This window comes from Callorhinus ursinus, unplaced genomic scaffold (assembly GCF_003265705.2).
Source record: "Callorhinus ursinus isolate GAN/ISIS: 27379988/994484 unplaced genomic scaffold, GSC_fseal_2.0 scaffold16, whole genome shotgun sequence".
In the NCBI taxonomy this organism is placed as follows: domain Eukaryota; kingdom Metazoa; phylum Chordata; class Mammalia; order Carnivora; family Otariidae; genus Callorhinus; species Callorhinus ursinus.
In genome coordinates, this window is record NW_027397078.1 from 36,527,451 (window position 1) to 36,543,764 (window position 16,314).

The following is a 16,314-nucleotide window of genomic DNA, read 5'->3' on the forward strand; positions in this document are numbered from 1 at the left end:
GAAACCTTTATCTCAAGGACTTTATCCCCCTTTACAGTTTATAAAACTGAGGGTCAGGGATGTTAAAGCTGCCTGGTTAGGAAGTGAATTCAGCTAGAATTCAAACTCAGGACTAAGCCCCAAAGGCCGTGTCCTAAGTACTGAGAAATAGTGCTGATGGTGCCTAGCTTAGTATAATGAATAAGTGTTGACCTCAGTACAGAACGTTACAAATTTCTGCATTTTGCTAATGAAGTTTGGAGGTGTGGTTTCCTATTAGTATGGAAATCATCAGGCATATATTGTCACTTCTGATATTCATACACAGGAACTGATAATGGAACATAAAGGCCAATCTGTAAACGAAGAGAAAAACAATACTGAACAAATAGAAGGAATGTTTTAAATTCCAAATGAGCTTTGACTAATTTTTTTTAAAGATTTATTTATTTATTTGACAGAGAGAGACACAGCGAGAGAGGGAACACAAGTAGGGGGAGTGGGAGAGGGGGAAGCAGGCTTCCCTGCTGAGCAGGGAGCCCTTTTGCGGGGCTCCATCCCAGGACCCTGGGACCATGACCCGAGCCGAAGGCAGACGCTTAACGACTGAGCCACCCAGGTGCCCCAGCTTTGACTAATTTTTAAAGCCAGGGGAAATAACATAATTTCTCATATTACTAGATGTAATTGGGCCAGACATTTTTTGAATTTGACTGTTGACTATCTGTTTTAAATAAGAGCTCTGTAAAAGATGGAAACTTTCTAATCCAAAGGACTATTCCCTGATGATGAAGCTAAGCCACACAGAGCTAGCCTAACCAACCAGGATACCAAAATAATTCCTGAGGGGATAACTCAGCCATTCTCTAGTTTTAAATCTCAATTTAGGTTGGAATTCTCTCTAACTCCAGCCTGGCTAAATCAAGTGATTTCTAAAACTCCTATCACTCAGTATGTACTCATTCTTTGTTCATGTATATGAATTTATTACATCTATGTATTTGTTGGCTGTTTCTGGGCCAATTGGTTACATCCTTTCTGGGTTTTTTGTTTGCTTTTTAAATATTTTATTTATTTGAGAGAGTGTGTGAGAGAAAGAGCACAAGCGGGGGGGGGCGGGCAGAGTGAGAGGGAGAAGCAGGCTCCCTACTGAGCAGGGAGCCCAATGCGGGGCTTGATCCCAAGACACCGAGATCATGACTTGAGCCGAAGGCAGATGCTTAACTGACTGAGCCACCCAGGGGCCCCTCCTTTCTGTTTTTGACACAGAAGTTAAGTAAAGGTATTAGGCCCAGGTGGCAATGCATTTACTGTATTGTTTTTAGCCTATTTTCTGGCTACGATGTAGTGGAGGAGTTGAGGTATCTGTCGCTTTGAAAACTAGTGTCATTGTCTTCCATGGGTCTCAAACTGGTGGCCACATGTGACAAGTCAAATGGTGTTATTAGGCCATTCTGTGAGGCCCTTGCATTACTGATCTATTGCTGCCTAACAGATTACCCCAGAACTTAGAGGCTTAAAATATTATCTCACATGTTTCGTGGGTCAGGAATCCAGGCACAGCTTAGCTGGGTCCTCTGCTCAGGGCCTTACAGGCTATGATCAAGGTGTCCACTGAGGCTGGTATCTCATCTGGAGGCTCAACCAGGGAAGAATATGCTTCCAAGCTCAGTCTTGTGATTGGTGGCAGGATTGGTGGCGAACCTCCCAGTTCGCTGAGAGCTGTTGGCTTGAGGACTTTATTTCCTTCCTGGCCGTTAGTCAGAGGCCTCCCTCAGTTCCTCGCCATGTGGACCTCTCTAACATGCCAGCTTGCTTCATCAAAGCCAGCTAGAGAGAGAATCTGCTAACAAGATGGAGATCACTGTCGTTTTTTGACCCATCATGGAAGTGGCATCCCCTCAACATTGCTGTGTTCTGTTAGAAGCAAGTTACTTCAGGGGAGGTAAATACCAATTCATGAATACTAGGAAGTGGGGAGCACTGGGGACCATCTTAGATGTGCCTACCACAGCACTTACAGTGGTTTGAAGGACAGCATAATTAGGTACCTCTTGTGCCTGGTTAATCAAAAAGACCTCTAGAGCCACAAAGGAGTTTAAATCCCAGATCAGCCACTTCCAATAAGTCTGGACTTGAGTAGAGTTTCTTGACTTCCTCAGGTCTCAATTTCTCCTTTGGGAAATATCGGGATAAAAATACTGGCTTTGCCTAACAGTTGTGAGGATGTAGCAAAAGTGCCTGCTGGTCTCCATGTGATGGGTATAAGTGTTCACGGCATGTTACTATCTTTTTACCCCCCTCCCAGCTCTAAATGAGACTCTAATCAGTGTTTAGTATCTCAACCCCACCCTAAACTTCCTGGAAGTTCTGGAAGTATGCAAATTGTCGTGATTTTTGTAACATCTCACTGGAACAACGTATCAATTAACTCAGTAGCGAATGCTTTTTGGCAATGGTGGTTTCCAATCATGATATTTTTATACAATAATCCAGCTCTGGCCCTATATTGTCCTAAAATTTTTTTCTGCTACCTTCATGCCATGGCCTACCTGCACAATTAGAAACAAGGTTTCTTCGAGCTCTACGGCATTTGTTATCCATTGTTGTACTCTGTGTGCTGGTCAGTAATTGATCATTTTGCCCAAACTCAATACAATTACCTTTAAAACAATTTTTTGAGGGCCCATTATGTGTTTAGAAGATGTTAGGTCTCCTTACCCATTAATCCTCACTAGTATTTGCTTGAGGGAGCGGGGAAGAAGAAGGATGAATAAAATTTGTATTAAAGAGCAAAAACCAAGGTAAAGTGGCCACATCACAGTAATATTAGTAATAATAGCCTGGCGGATGAAAGGGTTGATCTGATGACCTCAACTCAGTGCTGCTTGCTAGTATTACACATTTTGAAGGTTGACCCTAACACCACAAAGAACTAAATGTAATATGAATTCACTTTATAAATAAAAACTCCAATGAGATTGAACAAAAACAATAAGAAAATCCACCCACAAATACCATCGTGGTGTCCAAAAAAAAAAAAATCAAAGATACATCTTCCCTTATTCCAATATGCTGCGTATCTTCCATTTGGCCCTGGAGTATTTGCAGTCAGACTCAGAAACACAAAAATGCATGGCTGCCATCGAATAAATGACCATTAAATGCCAGGTGCTTACAAAACACAGTCTCTAAAATTTCTACAACTACCATACAAGACTGAACTTTCTTGCCTTTCTTTCTTTTCTTCTTTTCCTTCCTTTTCTGCCCTTTTCTCCCTTCTCACGCACTCAGCTCTCTCCTTAGAAACACAAATGAGGACCCTGATAAGCTCAGCACGCATAGCTAGCTAGTGACTCCCAAGTCTGCAATGTTTCTTCTTCACTTTCCTGGCTTGCACTAGAAATCTAAGGGACAATAAATCAATAGTAGAAGCCAATGTGGAGTGAGGAATCAGAGTGGTAAATTACCGCTGTAAAGCTGGGTAGAAACTTGAATCAATGAAATGTAAAAAATTCGGATGAGAACTTTCAGAGGCTATAAACCAAAATAGGGGAGGGGAGCATCAAGGCGTGCCAGGCATGGTTTCTAAACCCTTAGGCAATCCAAAATAATGAGCAGCGTATCTGCTTTTGAGGGGCTCCAAGTCCTGTGGACAAGACAGACCGGTCAGGACATGTTTTAATGCAAGGTGACAAAGCAAGGATGCGAACCTAGTGAGGAACGGAGCAGAGAGGGGGATCCCGCGGGACATGTTACGGAGAGGGGAGCTGCAGAGAGTAATTGCCCTAAAAGGAGAATGTAAGGAATTCTGCAGGTCACGGCCATAGCTTACAAGGCCCCATCGGCAAAGTCCGTTGCAGATGTAACACTCCGCCACGCTCCGTGTAGTCTAGGCATCCGTAACGATGGCTCAGTAGCTCTGTTCCAGTTGGCAGCTCTGACACTGTCCTCGAAGGGGCCTTCCAAGGCCAGCCCCCCAACTCCATGCCTGCTCTCCATCCATTTAAAGAGCTGGCAGAATAAAGGAATAGCTGATTGGCAAAGCCTGAAGAAGAAAACAGGAGGGAGCAAACTGCACTGGTGAGATTTTTAAGGAGTAGCAACGCGTCAACCGTGGATCTCTGCATAGTTGTTGGTCTCAGAGAGGGAGTAACATATGGGAACAATACTTAGTAATGAGTACTAATGTCAACTGGTACTTAATGCTTGAGTGTCCTATCAAGCCTCGTCCGATCGGGCAGCGGGGTATCAGGGGTTCCATTCACCATGTTCTCACAAGGGGAGCCAGCAGCTCTCCACCTCAGGGCGCCGACTTAACTCTTGCAGGCGACGGTGCTTGGACAGAGCCGGCTTCCAGGCTCGCCTCAGCCCCTTGCTTGCCTCATGACTGTGGAAAATTACTTAGCCTCTGAGGAAAATGGGAGAAATGGCACCTACCTCGTAAGATGAGCAGAGGACTGAATAAAATAATGCAGTTAGTAGCACTCATTGCAGGGTTTCCATTCTGGTGCTGATGGTCCATTTGGTTCTTCCTAAAGGGAACCGATGTTGGTGCTGAAGACCACAAATGGATTGTGAAACTCCCCAGAATTGCACCGTGAGAGGTTAAGCAAGCCGAAGGGGAATGTTCTGCTGAGCAGGCCTGATTTCTTAGGGCTCCATTCTCAACATGGCTCCAGTTGTCCTCCTGCTTCTTCAGCAGTTACCTTTTAAATAGTATTTTACATCTGAAAATAGAGGACGCAGTACAGGGAATGCCTGGCCCACAAAACATTCACTGTGTTAGAGTGGATTCATTTATGTTAGATCCCCTTAAAATAAGCAACCAGCGTTTTGCAAAGAGGGTGTATTGATAGATGTGTCTTCCCTGGACAGGGGGATGAAAGGGAAAACAACAGCACTCTTTATTCAAGTAGTATTCAAATCATCCATTTCCTTGGCTTACAACTACAAGATGCTCATTATTCACGATCAGTTATTTTAGAAATTATGGGAAAGTAATTTGGAAGCATGTAGACTCCTACGAAACTGAGTCCAAAATGCCAGTCTGCCCCCCAAGCAGCTGTTAAATTAGTTGGTGGGACACCTATAGAAAGGAAGGGTGTTTAAATGGCCATTAATTAGAGCTCAGAAGGCCCCTAATCAAAAGTTAGACAAAGGGCCCAGACTTCCCAAACACCTCACCCTCCACGTTTGTGGTGAGCCACTGTTCTTAGAAAAGAATGCTGGGTACACGCCCACCCTCTCTGATGAGCCACATTCTTTCCAGCTGATCACCCTGAACATGGCCTAGTTTGGGTTTTGTTAATAAGAAAGGCAAGGTATTAAATAGATCACAAGATGCAAGCTACTCATAGAGGGCTTAAAGCAAAACCACAAGTTAGATTGACACGGGCTATGTCAAATATTTTTCTCTTCAGCCAAACAAAAATGTGGGCTTGCACAAAGCAAGTCACTAACCCATCAGGGAAAAAAAAAAAAAAAAGATTAAAAATAATACTAATCAACTTTTCATCTCTCTGTAAACAGCCTTTTAAAGAAATTATACCATTCGTGCCAAATGTGCATCTGGTGCTAAGTCAAAACCCATAAAATATCGTACAAGAAAATCATGAAAGCAAACGAAATCACACAATACTGTGAGTATGGGGTAGAAGTGTTACATCGGGCAGCTTCCTGTGCAATGTGAAATAATCCATGTGTGATTGTCAACAGCCTTGCAAATGCACTTTTTCAATTAGAAGACATTATTCCTGGGCAAATAAGAAAGTTTATGAAAATCCTGAAGAAAAGCTTTTTCTAAATCCGTGTCGGCTTTACATGAGAAGGCTGATGAAGATGTATGTTTGATTTCTTGCTTAGCCTTCCTTCCCACTTACTGCTTCTTGGTGAACGAACCCGCAGCCTCATTCCCCCATGGGAAAAACAGTATGTGGGGATTTGGTTGATGGCCTTTACCGAGGCAAGGCAGATAAGGGGTTTTATGGGTAGTGCGATTTAGACTTGGAGGATTTACCCTTGGATTATAACCAAGACAAGGGAATGAGGCGGTTGGAACAAATTTTCTTTAGGTTGTCTTTACAGATTGTTTACTGATTAATGGCCTTTTCAGAATTGTAAAATCTTGTAAGGCCGATACCAGGACTAGTCCTGCTCTTTCTGTTGTTAATCTAAATACATCGTCATTAAGAGAGGTTAGTTATTTTAGCAAAAGACAGAGATAAACGACTTGTTTTTTCATTGGTTTCAAACTAAAATCAGCTCTCTTCTTTCTCCTTAAAGAGCTCTTCATCCAAATATTATGATCTTTAAATGGCTGGTTTGAAAGCAGTTTTAAGATCCTTCCACCAACTACAAATATTGCTGAGTTTCAGACGCATTTAAGTGTAATCTTGGCATACAGTCCTTGAAGGCATAAAATTCTGCAGCGGGTTTCAGGGAGTCGTCCTGCAAGAGCAGCACTGGTCTTACAGGGTTTCGGGAAGACGCAGAGCAAAAGGCCTTGCTCTCTGCGTGGCGTGTTGGTTACTCTGTGGTGCTGCTCGTCTTACTCAAATGCAGCAACAAATGATACTGGGGCAATCCGTGTGTGTTCTGGATTCGTAAGTGTATAGTGTACAGGAAATAGAATGTGTTGGTCTATGTTGAAAGGGGAAAATAATTAGAGAGTATTCGCTGATCGTTTTTCTTCTTTTTTTTTTTTTTTTTTTTTAATGTATACTGTCTTGAACGGTGGTTTTCAACCTGGAGTGGTTTTGCCCCCCAGGGAACATTTGGTAGTATCTGGAGGCATCTTTGGTGGTTACGGCTGAGGGGTGGGTGCTCCTGACGTCTGGTGGGTGGAGGCCAGGGGGGCTGCTCAGCATCCTGCAGTGCCCGGCACGGCCCGACAGCCCCTACCACAGAGAATTATCCGCTCCAAAATGTCAGTAGTGCCTAGGCTGAGGAACTTGGCTCTAGACTCATCACCGAGTCCATGGGAAGCACTAATTGTGGGGAGATGGAGTAGGTGGGTGAGTATGTTTTCATTGGCTCAGGACGTGTGTGTGAACTAAGGAAAGGTCAAAGGCTTGACATTTTTCACCTTCGAGTCTCTTAATGGATCAACTGTTATTTCAAAGATTAAAAAGGAGAAAAAGCCTAGGTAAGTGCTGAATTTATAATGAAGTCATGTCCCTTCTTGTTCCTTGATCTGCTTCCAAAAGAGGAAAGAAAGGAAATCACCCACAGACTGCAGTTTACGCTTCTTTTGTGCTTGGGTTAATTAAACAGAAATGAACAGCAGTCACCGTCTTGGGGAAGGTGGTATCTGCGTCTTAATTATAGATTTGCCCCCCAATGCGTTGCTCTCTGGGGAGTGAGGTGGTTACCCTGAGGTGCTGGTGCAAACTGTCATTTGACGCTGTGAGTTGCAGGGTGTGTCACCTTCAGTCACTCGGTTAAAGTTCCTTAGCTGTGCGCCTGCCAACTGGTTTCTCTGTGATGGTTGATCTTGTGTTGAGAGCAGCTAGCTGGGTTTCTCTTAAATGCCTGTGTCTATGTTTGCTACATTTCTATGACAATGTGTTCGCACCAATATAATTATGACTGCATTAGCACTTGCCCTGTAAACCACATGATTCAGGGCTTTATGAGTAGGTAATAAAAACTCTCTCCAGGCAGAAACTTGTCTCAGACATGGAACCTTGGGGGTGGGGGCAGGAGTAAATGGTCAGTGTTGGTTAGGACCTTCTGAAGTCTGTGGTCATTAGAAGTCCCATTTATTGGTTAACCCTCTGCAGAGCCAGGACCGGGTGCTGCGGGGTTAAGATCTTTAATCATTTAGCTACACATGGGACCTCCGCCAAGTTTCGTCTGCATTCATTAATTCTTTCAGGAAATATTTGAATGCCTAAAACGGGCTGGGGGCAGGTGACCCTTCAGTGAACAGCACAGGAGTTCATGTTCTCCTAGGGCTTATGTTCTAGAGGGTGGGGGGAAGGGAGAGAAGACGGAAGAGAGGGAAGAAAGCAGAAAGGTGGAAGGAAGGGCGAAGGAGAGAAGAGAGAGGGAGGAGGGGAAAAAAATATCAGATGGGAAGGGCTTTGCAGAGAGTTAACGCACAGTGAACCGTTGCTATTCCAGGACCGGAGACAAGGCCAGTCTCCGTGGGAGGTGACCTGAGTGCAGAGTCAGCCATGTGAAGGGCACTCCAGGTGGCGGGAGCAGCGAGGCTGCATGCGAAGGCGGGCCCCCCGGTCCGTGAAAGAAGGGCCAGGGGCAAGCGGCAGTGCGTGTGCTAGCCGGTGGACCAGGGCCTCTGGGCCCCTCTAAATCCGGGTGAGGGGCTTGACTTTTTCAGGGGGAGCGGGGCATGGGTGTATGAGCGATGGAAGTTTTAAATAGGTCCCTCTGGCAGCTGGGAGCAGGAGGCACAGGGAGAGCGGTTGGGAGGCTGCTGCTGAAACCAGGTGGCCGCAGCGGGAGCATGTTTGCGCGGCGTCTCATGCACCCCCTTTCAGGGAGAGGGGGCACGGCTGAGGGGCGATGAGCCAGTGCGCGCGGTGTGAGTGAGGCGTGGGCACCGTCAGCCTGAGATCCGTGAGACCCGGGGTGGGGGGCAAGAGCCTTTGACAATCAGTTGCTCATCTGTAAAATGGGATTTAGAATGCCCCACCTGCAGAACCGCTCCTCGCCCAGCGCCCAGCGATAATCATTTTATGTCCGGACAAATCTGGTAACTCATATAAGCAGATCAGCTCTCTGTGGGCATCTTCCAAGGGTATGGGAAGGTAAAGTATTACCTTTTGAATTGCTCTCAGAACGGGATCGAGCCCCTTTTGTGTTCGAATCGATGTGTATGGAAGCATCCCCGTTGCTGAAATCATTGATTTATCTACTTCCTTGCTTCCTTCCTTCCTGCTGCTCTTCAGTTTCCACATCTTCCTAGCGCCTGTTTCTCCTTTGCTTCCCACACTTGTAGGACTTTGAGTACATGAATATGTATTGCCTCAAGTTACCTTCCAGAAAGATGGAAACGTTGTATGAGAATGTCCTACTCCCTCTTCTTAATTGAGATCTAATTCATGTGCCATAAAACTCACCCTTTGAAAGTGTACAGTTCAGCGGGTTTGGGTACATTTACAGAGTTGTGCCTCCATCACCGCTGTCTAATTCAGATCATTTTCATGACCCCCAAAAGAAACCCTGTGCCCATTAGCAGTCCTTCCCCATTTCCTCCCCAGCACCACCCCCGCCCCACAACCACTAATCTGCTTTTCTGTCTCTATGGATTTGCCTCTTCCGGACATTTTATACAAGTGGAATCATAAAATATGTAGCCTTTTGTGTCCGGCTTCTTTCACCTACCATAATGTTTTCAAAGCTCATCTATGTCACACCTCCTATTTCTGAGCTGTATATTTATTTGTATTTTTCACAATATAATTTTTTTGAGAGAGAGTGCACGTGTGCAAGCAGGGTACCGGGGGGGGGGGGGGTAGAGGGAGGGGGAGGGAGAGAGTATCAAGCAGGCTCCATGCTGGGGTGGGGGGCTCGATCTCACGACCCTGGGATCATGACCTGAGCCAAGATGGAGAGCCGGACGCTTAATCGACTGAGCCACCCAGATGCCCCCAAAATAGGATTTTCCTTAACATAGTAGTCGTAGCTGCTAGGAAATTCTACCCGTGACTTTTATTTTGTCACAAGGAAGAATATGTAGTCAGTTACTCACAGTTTATTGATTTATCGTCGCTACCTTAGTACATCGTACAACTAGAATGTTCTCCTTTTGGTACCCGTGCAGGGTTGCCATCAATGATTTGATTTTTTTTCACACTTGTTTTATTTTTTTTTTAAGATTTTATTTATTCATCTGAGACACAGAGATACAGACAGAGAGAGAGCATGAGCAGGGAGAGAGGCAGAGGGAGAGGGAGAAGCGGGCTTCCCGAGGAGCAAGGAGCCCGAGGTGGGGCTCGATCCGAGGACCCTGGGACCAGGACCTGAGCCGGAGGCAGCCGCTCAACCATCTGAGCCACCCAGGCGCCCCTTTTCTCACTTGTTTTCGAGCTGTCTCCCTTGTTCCCAGTTCATTTTCTTCCTTTCCTTCTTCATAGTCTGGGGCAGGGCTGGCATACTATAGCCCACAAGCCAGATCTGGCGGGCCATCTATTTTTGTAATCAAAGTTTGCCGGAAACATGACTATGCCTGTTCATTTACGTATTGTCTATGGCTGCTTTCACATTATGATGGCAATGTGGACTTGTTGCAAGCGAGACCGTGTGGCTCACAAAGCCGAAAATATTTACTAGCTGGCCTTTATAGCAAAAGTTTTCCACCCCTTGCTCTTGTGTCTGACTGAGGACAGGCCCTCGGTGCTGACTTGGTTCCAATCAGAATGATTTGTGACTCATTGTGACCTCCGTGGACTGGGGCAATTCACTGACAAAATTATGAAGATGATAAAAGCATTTGTTGAAATAGCTGTTTTCCTCTACACAGGAAGGTTAAAAAAATATTATTTCAATGAAAAAAGATGTTAGAGTATTTCTTAATATTTCCAGACAGAAAGAATGTTGGTGAACATAACTGTTACCTTGAGGATTATAAATGTCATATTGTAATCACAGGGGCTCATTCATACCACCCGGTGGCACACAGATGCGTATCAAACTTGACAGCGCGTAAATGACTTAAACCTTCCCGAACTCGGCAAAGGCAGCTTTCCCGGGAACACTCGAGCTGGAAGCTTCCATGATCCCATTCCTTGGGCTTCCATGACGATCAGGACTCACATGTCTGGAGTCTTGGAGGAAAACCCGGGCAATTTTCATGTTATTGCCTCTTTACCTGCCAATACCAACTGGACCCTTCTCTGGACTGAGACTTGATCCCAAAGCAACACATTTGGCATGAATGTGGCCTTCCTCCTTTCCTCTCTGAATTTGAGAAACAACGAAGAATGTGTGGTTGTGGTCGCCATTGTTTTTTGGAACAAAACGGAAGCATGCTTTTGTTGTATTTTTTTAAATTTCCAGATGCCTCCCTTGTCAGTCTTCCCACTTTGATAGCCATCTCTTTCTTGACCCCCTTGTGCCCCTGGCTCGTATGCCCCATTATCTTTACATTTCTATCTTCCCCACTGCTCTGTGAGCCTTTGAGAAAAGACACTGTTTCCTTTTCATGCCTCTGCTCCCAGTGTGTGATGAAGAATGTGGTACTGGCAAGGTCTGAATAGATGTCGGTTTGAATGTATGCGTCCATGCACAGAAAGCTTCGAGCAGTCTCCTTCACATGTGTCATTTTATTTATCCATAAATTCCTTATATTGATATAGTTTCTAAATGATTTATTTCATGAAAAATGCAGGTGTCTATTCTCAACAGTGGCATTGTCTGCCCTTTAATCCGTCCATTCAACTGTCACTAACCAAACAGCCATGATCCCTGGAGAACAGAACTGTGCCGGGTCAGGCAACAGATACTACACAAAGAACCAAAATACAAACATGCATACACACATTTCTAAAACGCGGTAAGAGCTCAGAGTAAACATGATTGGAGGCTGTGGAAGAATCTACATGAAGAATAATACGAAGAATCTATACTGATTTAGATTGAAGAGTGTGATTGCCAAAGTGCTGGCCAGAAACAAAATTCACTTTAGAGGTTCAAATGAAAATTTGTTAACGAAGAGGCTACTTCCAGAGGTGGGGGCAGGGTTAAGGGAAGACAGGAGAGATGCCAGCCTAACCCAAAACTAGCATCAACTGGAGGGGCAAGGGGACGGAATGGGGCACCAGGGCTTAAAGAGAGCTGGAGCTCTGGTGCCCGTGGGAGGAACTTTCTCCCAGAGTGGAACCCAGATAGGAAAGGGGGTGCAAGTGCCTGGATATCCATTTCTTCCAGCCCTCAGAACTCTTGCGGATGCTTCCCATTGGCTGAATCCAACCCAGAGTCAGCTAGCAAGGGTGCTTAAGTCATACAGACACCCAGGGGTCAGGCAGACAGAGCAAGGCATGGCAGGATGGAGAATGGATAAGGAAGGGGCTGAAAGGAAATGGGAAGTTGTGGGTTGCCTTTCCTAGGGCATGATATTTAGGTCATGATATGAAATGTAAGGATTTAGTGGCAGGGGGAGGAGATTTCCAGTTAGAGGAAACAGAATGTGTGAAGCCTCTGAGCTGGGAAAAGAACTTAGGGATCACTGTGGCTGAAGTAGAGCGAACAGGTAAGGGTATGAGGTGGCAGGGTCTAGGTCATGGGCACCTTGTAGGTTTTGAAGCAAGGTTAAATGTTATCCCCAGGGCAGTGGGAACTTACTAAGAATGCTGAACAGGAGAAAACCTAATAATCTTGGTGTACAGCAGTCTGGAGAGGGAGAAATGATGGGAGCCTGGCCAAGGGTGGGGCAGAAGAATGGGAATTCATTCCCATAAAAATGAAGAATCCCCCACCCTTCCAAATTATGTATTATTAACCCACTTCTAGAAAAGTTGTATTTTTGTTTTTAACCCCCAGACAGCTAAAACTAAGATTAGAGCATTCCCTCAAGAGGAGATTACTGACACTGTTAATCTACCTATTATCATGGAATTGTAAACTCCTGTACTTTAGCCAGTATAAATTTCCTCATTTAAAATCTGAAGAGAATGATATGCCTTAGCGAACGATTTCTAAACCTTGGCACTATTAGCATTTTGGACCAGATAATCTTTGCTGTGGAGGCTGTCCTGTGCATCATAGAATGTTTAGCAACATCTCAGGCCTCTACCCACTGACTACATGCTACCCTCACCCCGAGGTGTGAGAACCAACATGTCTCCGGATACTGTTGAACGTCCCCCTAAGGTGGCACTGTCACCCCTGGTTGAGGACCACTTTGGCTTGGCACATACTCTGGTATCGCTCTTCTTTCTTCCACATGGGGTTATGATTTTACACCTATTTTTCCATGAATTTGGGGTTCCCTGAAAGCAGGGAAGATGCCTCATCCTTTTCCTATGCACACAATAAGCAACATATTGAGAGATCAATACGTATTTGCGGAACAGGTGAATGAACAGTGAGTGGACCTTAAATGTGATACAGCTGTGAGCATGGGATTGGGGTTCAAGGGGACAAGTCGTTCTCTCCCACTGCTGCTGCTTCTCATTAAAAAAAAAAGGATCATTAGGGGCGCCTGGGTGGCTCAGTCGTTGAGTGTCTGCCTTCGGCTCAGGTCATGGTCCCAGGGTCCTGGGATCGAGCCCCGCATCGGGCTCCCTGCTCCGTGGGAGGCCTGCTCTCCCTCTCCCACTCCCGCTGCTTGTGTTCCTGCTCTCGCTATCTCTGTCTCTGTCAAATAAATAAATAAAATCTTTAAAAAAAAAAAAAAAAAGGATCATTAGAAAGAGTGTGAAGGGAAGTTATCAGAGACCTCCCAAGCGGTATAAAATGTGACGATTTCATACATAATTGCTTCAAATAAACCCATTAAACTTTACAAAATCCTTAATTGTCTAGATTGTGGCTGTTTAACTTCTCTAGTCAGATTCAGTTCATCAGTTTCTCTGAGCTGCATCTGATTGAGTGGAGGGACTGTAGTGGTTGACACCTGGGCTTTGCAATCAAAATTTGGATCAAATTCTGGCCCTGCCACTGCAATCAGCCAAATGCTTTAACAAGCCTGAGTTTCAGTTTCCTCATCTGTAAAATGATGATGGTGAAATCTCACTGCTATATTAATAAATGCGATGATAAATGTAAAGTATCATTTCTGAACTATAAAGTATTATATAAATATTCATTATCATTAATGAGAGCTAATCAGAGGTCATTAGGGAGCCCTGTTTAATTTTTTATTACATTTTCCAAAAAACCTTTTCTTCAAAAAACTTGCTTTTGTGAGGTACCTGGGTGGCTCAGCTGGTTATGTGGCTGCCTTTGGCTCAGGTCATGATCCCGGGGTCCTGGGATCGAGCCCCGCATCGGGCTCCCTACTCAGCGGGGAGCCTGCTTCTCCCTCTCCCTCTGCCTGCCGCTCCCCCCGCCTGTGCTCTCTCTGTCAAATAAATAAATAAAATCTAAAAAAATGCGTTGAAAACTTGCTTTTGTTTGTACTGCTTTTTAGGCAAAAAATCCTTTGTCGGGAAAAAAAAAATACTTCTTTTGCTTTTCTTTAAATAGAATGTTTTTTTATTTTCTTAAAATAATTCTTCCTTTTGGTTTCACAAGTAGTACATGGAAACATTCTTATTATGAGAAAGTCAAACGAGCAAAAATACAGAAAGTAGATTTCTGAAAAATATATTCCTCATTACTCCCACCACCATTACTCACTCAAAGGAAACCAGTCTTAACACTGTGGTGTTCAAGTTCTTTTTCTGTTTTCACATCTGTTTACTTTATTTTTTTTACATAACTAGAATTATATATGCGTGTCATCTTTTTTATGCAGTTATCCATATGTCTTAAAAATATTTTTGCCATTAGGTTCTAATAAATGGTGCATTATTGAGATAAATACATTATCTTCTCTTGGACCACCAGCCCATTCTTCATCTAAATTAAATGCCCACAATAAATTAGAAAGTATTGCCTAGAAAACGGCATCTTTCCAAGCTGCTCAGAACAGATGGAAAAGAACATCAAATGTGTCATGTGCGGACACTTAGAGCTTGTTGCAGAGTGTGCTTTTCCACTATGGCACAATCAGGCAACCTAAAATTTTTGAAAATACAACTTGTAAGGGGAGTTGGCATTAATGTTAGTTGGTGAGTTCCCGTAATGAAAGGCACACAGAAAACTGTCAATTGTATTTGACATTCAGATTTTCAAATCTAATATGAATGCTGCCATTGCCCATTGTTGGGAAGCAACATACGTTTCCCATTCACTTTTGTGTGAAGGCATTGTGAAGTGTTAAGTTCTTTGGAGTGCTGTATTTGTGAGTCACTGTGAGTATGTAATCCCTATAAAAGTCTAATGAGGTTTATTACATTGATGGCAGAATATACTTAATTATTAACCACCTTGATGTTTGGTTTGGTGTGGTTAATTTCATGTATTTTAATTTTATAGCTTTGTAAAAACAGGGTCTAGTTAGAACTCTGAAATAAAGTAGAATGAATTGTGTTTTCTTCTCACCTTTTCTGTAAAAAATAGACATTATTTGTCTTACTTGTAGCAAAATATTAGTCCATTCAGAAGTCTAATATCTTTCATGAAATTGATGGGAAAACTGCTTTTATATCACCAGAAAAAAATGTTTCTCCAATAGGAGTGCTATTTCCAAAAAAAAAAAAAAAAAAAAAAGCTACGTGTCTGTTTTTAATTTCAAATTTAGTTAAGAAACAATTCTGATGGAGGTAGAGGATTGCCAAAGGAAAATGGTTTCCTGCTGCTAAAGAAATGATGAGGCAGGCACTGTGTTTATTTTTATAACAATGTATTTTGATCCTGTGACAAATGTTTCACCATGGCTTTAACATTTTTTCCTATTCTAAACTACATTGTGTACGTTAACATTTTGATCTGTCTCGACTTCTAAGAACACTAGGATGTATTGTTGGTGTTGAAGACTTTTCTTTCTGGTTTTGTGTAGGTTTAATTCAATTACATGGTTGGTAAATGCCTCCCATTTGCAAAGTATCAGAGAAGTGCTATCATGGGATAATAGATGATTAAACCAAGGGCTGTCCATCTGGGGGAGTGCGAACTCATCCCTAAGTAATCTGGGCACGAAGCAGAGACTAATAAGTTCTATAAGCGAATGAGAAGAAACACTGTAGAAGGAAAACAAGGAGGAAAGTTGACTTAAATAGGGAAGATCCTGGAGGTCTTCTTGGAAGAGGTGAGCACATTGAGAAATGGGTGAATTTCCGTAGATTATTATGAGGGTTCTGGGGTTGGAAAACGAATATTCCCAGGTGGACTGGAAAGCTTAAAATACAGCATAGAGATGACACTGCAGCTGTCTGCTTAAGGGTATAGTACAGGGAACAGTCCAGCGCTGTCCAATATGGAAGCCACTAGCCACATGTGGATGTTTAGTTATTTTTCTCTCGGCTAATGGTTCTTTATTAGTAGTTATTTTTAAATTGAGATCTAATTGATATATAATATCATTTTCGTTTTCAGTGTGTGACTATTTAGATTTGAATGAAACTTGATAAAGTTAACATTTTTCTCAGTCATATCAGCTACAAATGCTTAGTAGCCACCATGGGCTACAGGGGGGTTGAAGGAGCGGTGGAAAGATTATTAATCAGTGTATCTCAAACGTTAGCTAGAACCTAGAAGGCTTGTTAAAACACAGATTGCCAAGACCCACTCGCAGAGATTCTGAGTCAGTAGGTCTGGGGTGGG

At 43.6% G+C, this 16,314-nt stretch overlaps 1 protein-coding gene across 5 annotated transcripts in view; it reads left to right on the forward strand.

Moving 5' to 3' along the window:
- Positions 1-16,314, forward strand: part of MID1 (midline 1) — a 591,209-nt gene that overhangs the window by 271,729 nt on the left and 303,166 nt on the right. The window contains exon 2 of one of the 5 annotated variants that reach the window (XM_073902112.1): positions 5,512-5,621. The exons of the other annotated variants lie outside the window; for them this stretch is intronic. The gene's annotated coding sequence lies outside the window, so the exon portion shown is untranslated. The remainder of the gene's footprint in view (positions 1-5,511; positions 5,622-16,314) is intronic. 5 annotated transcript variants of the gene reach the window in all.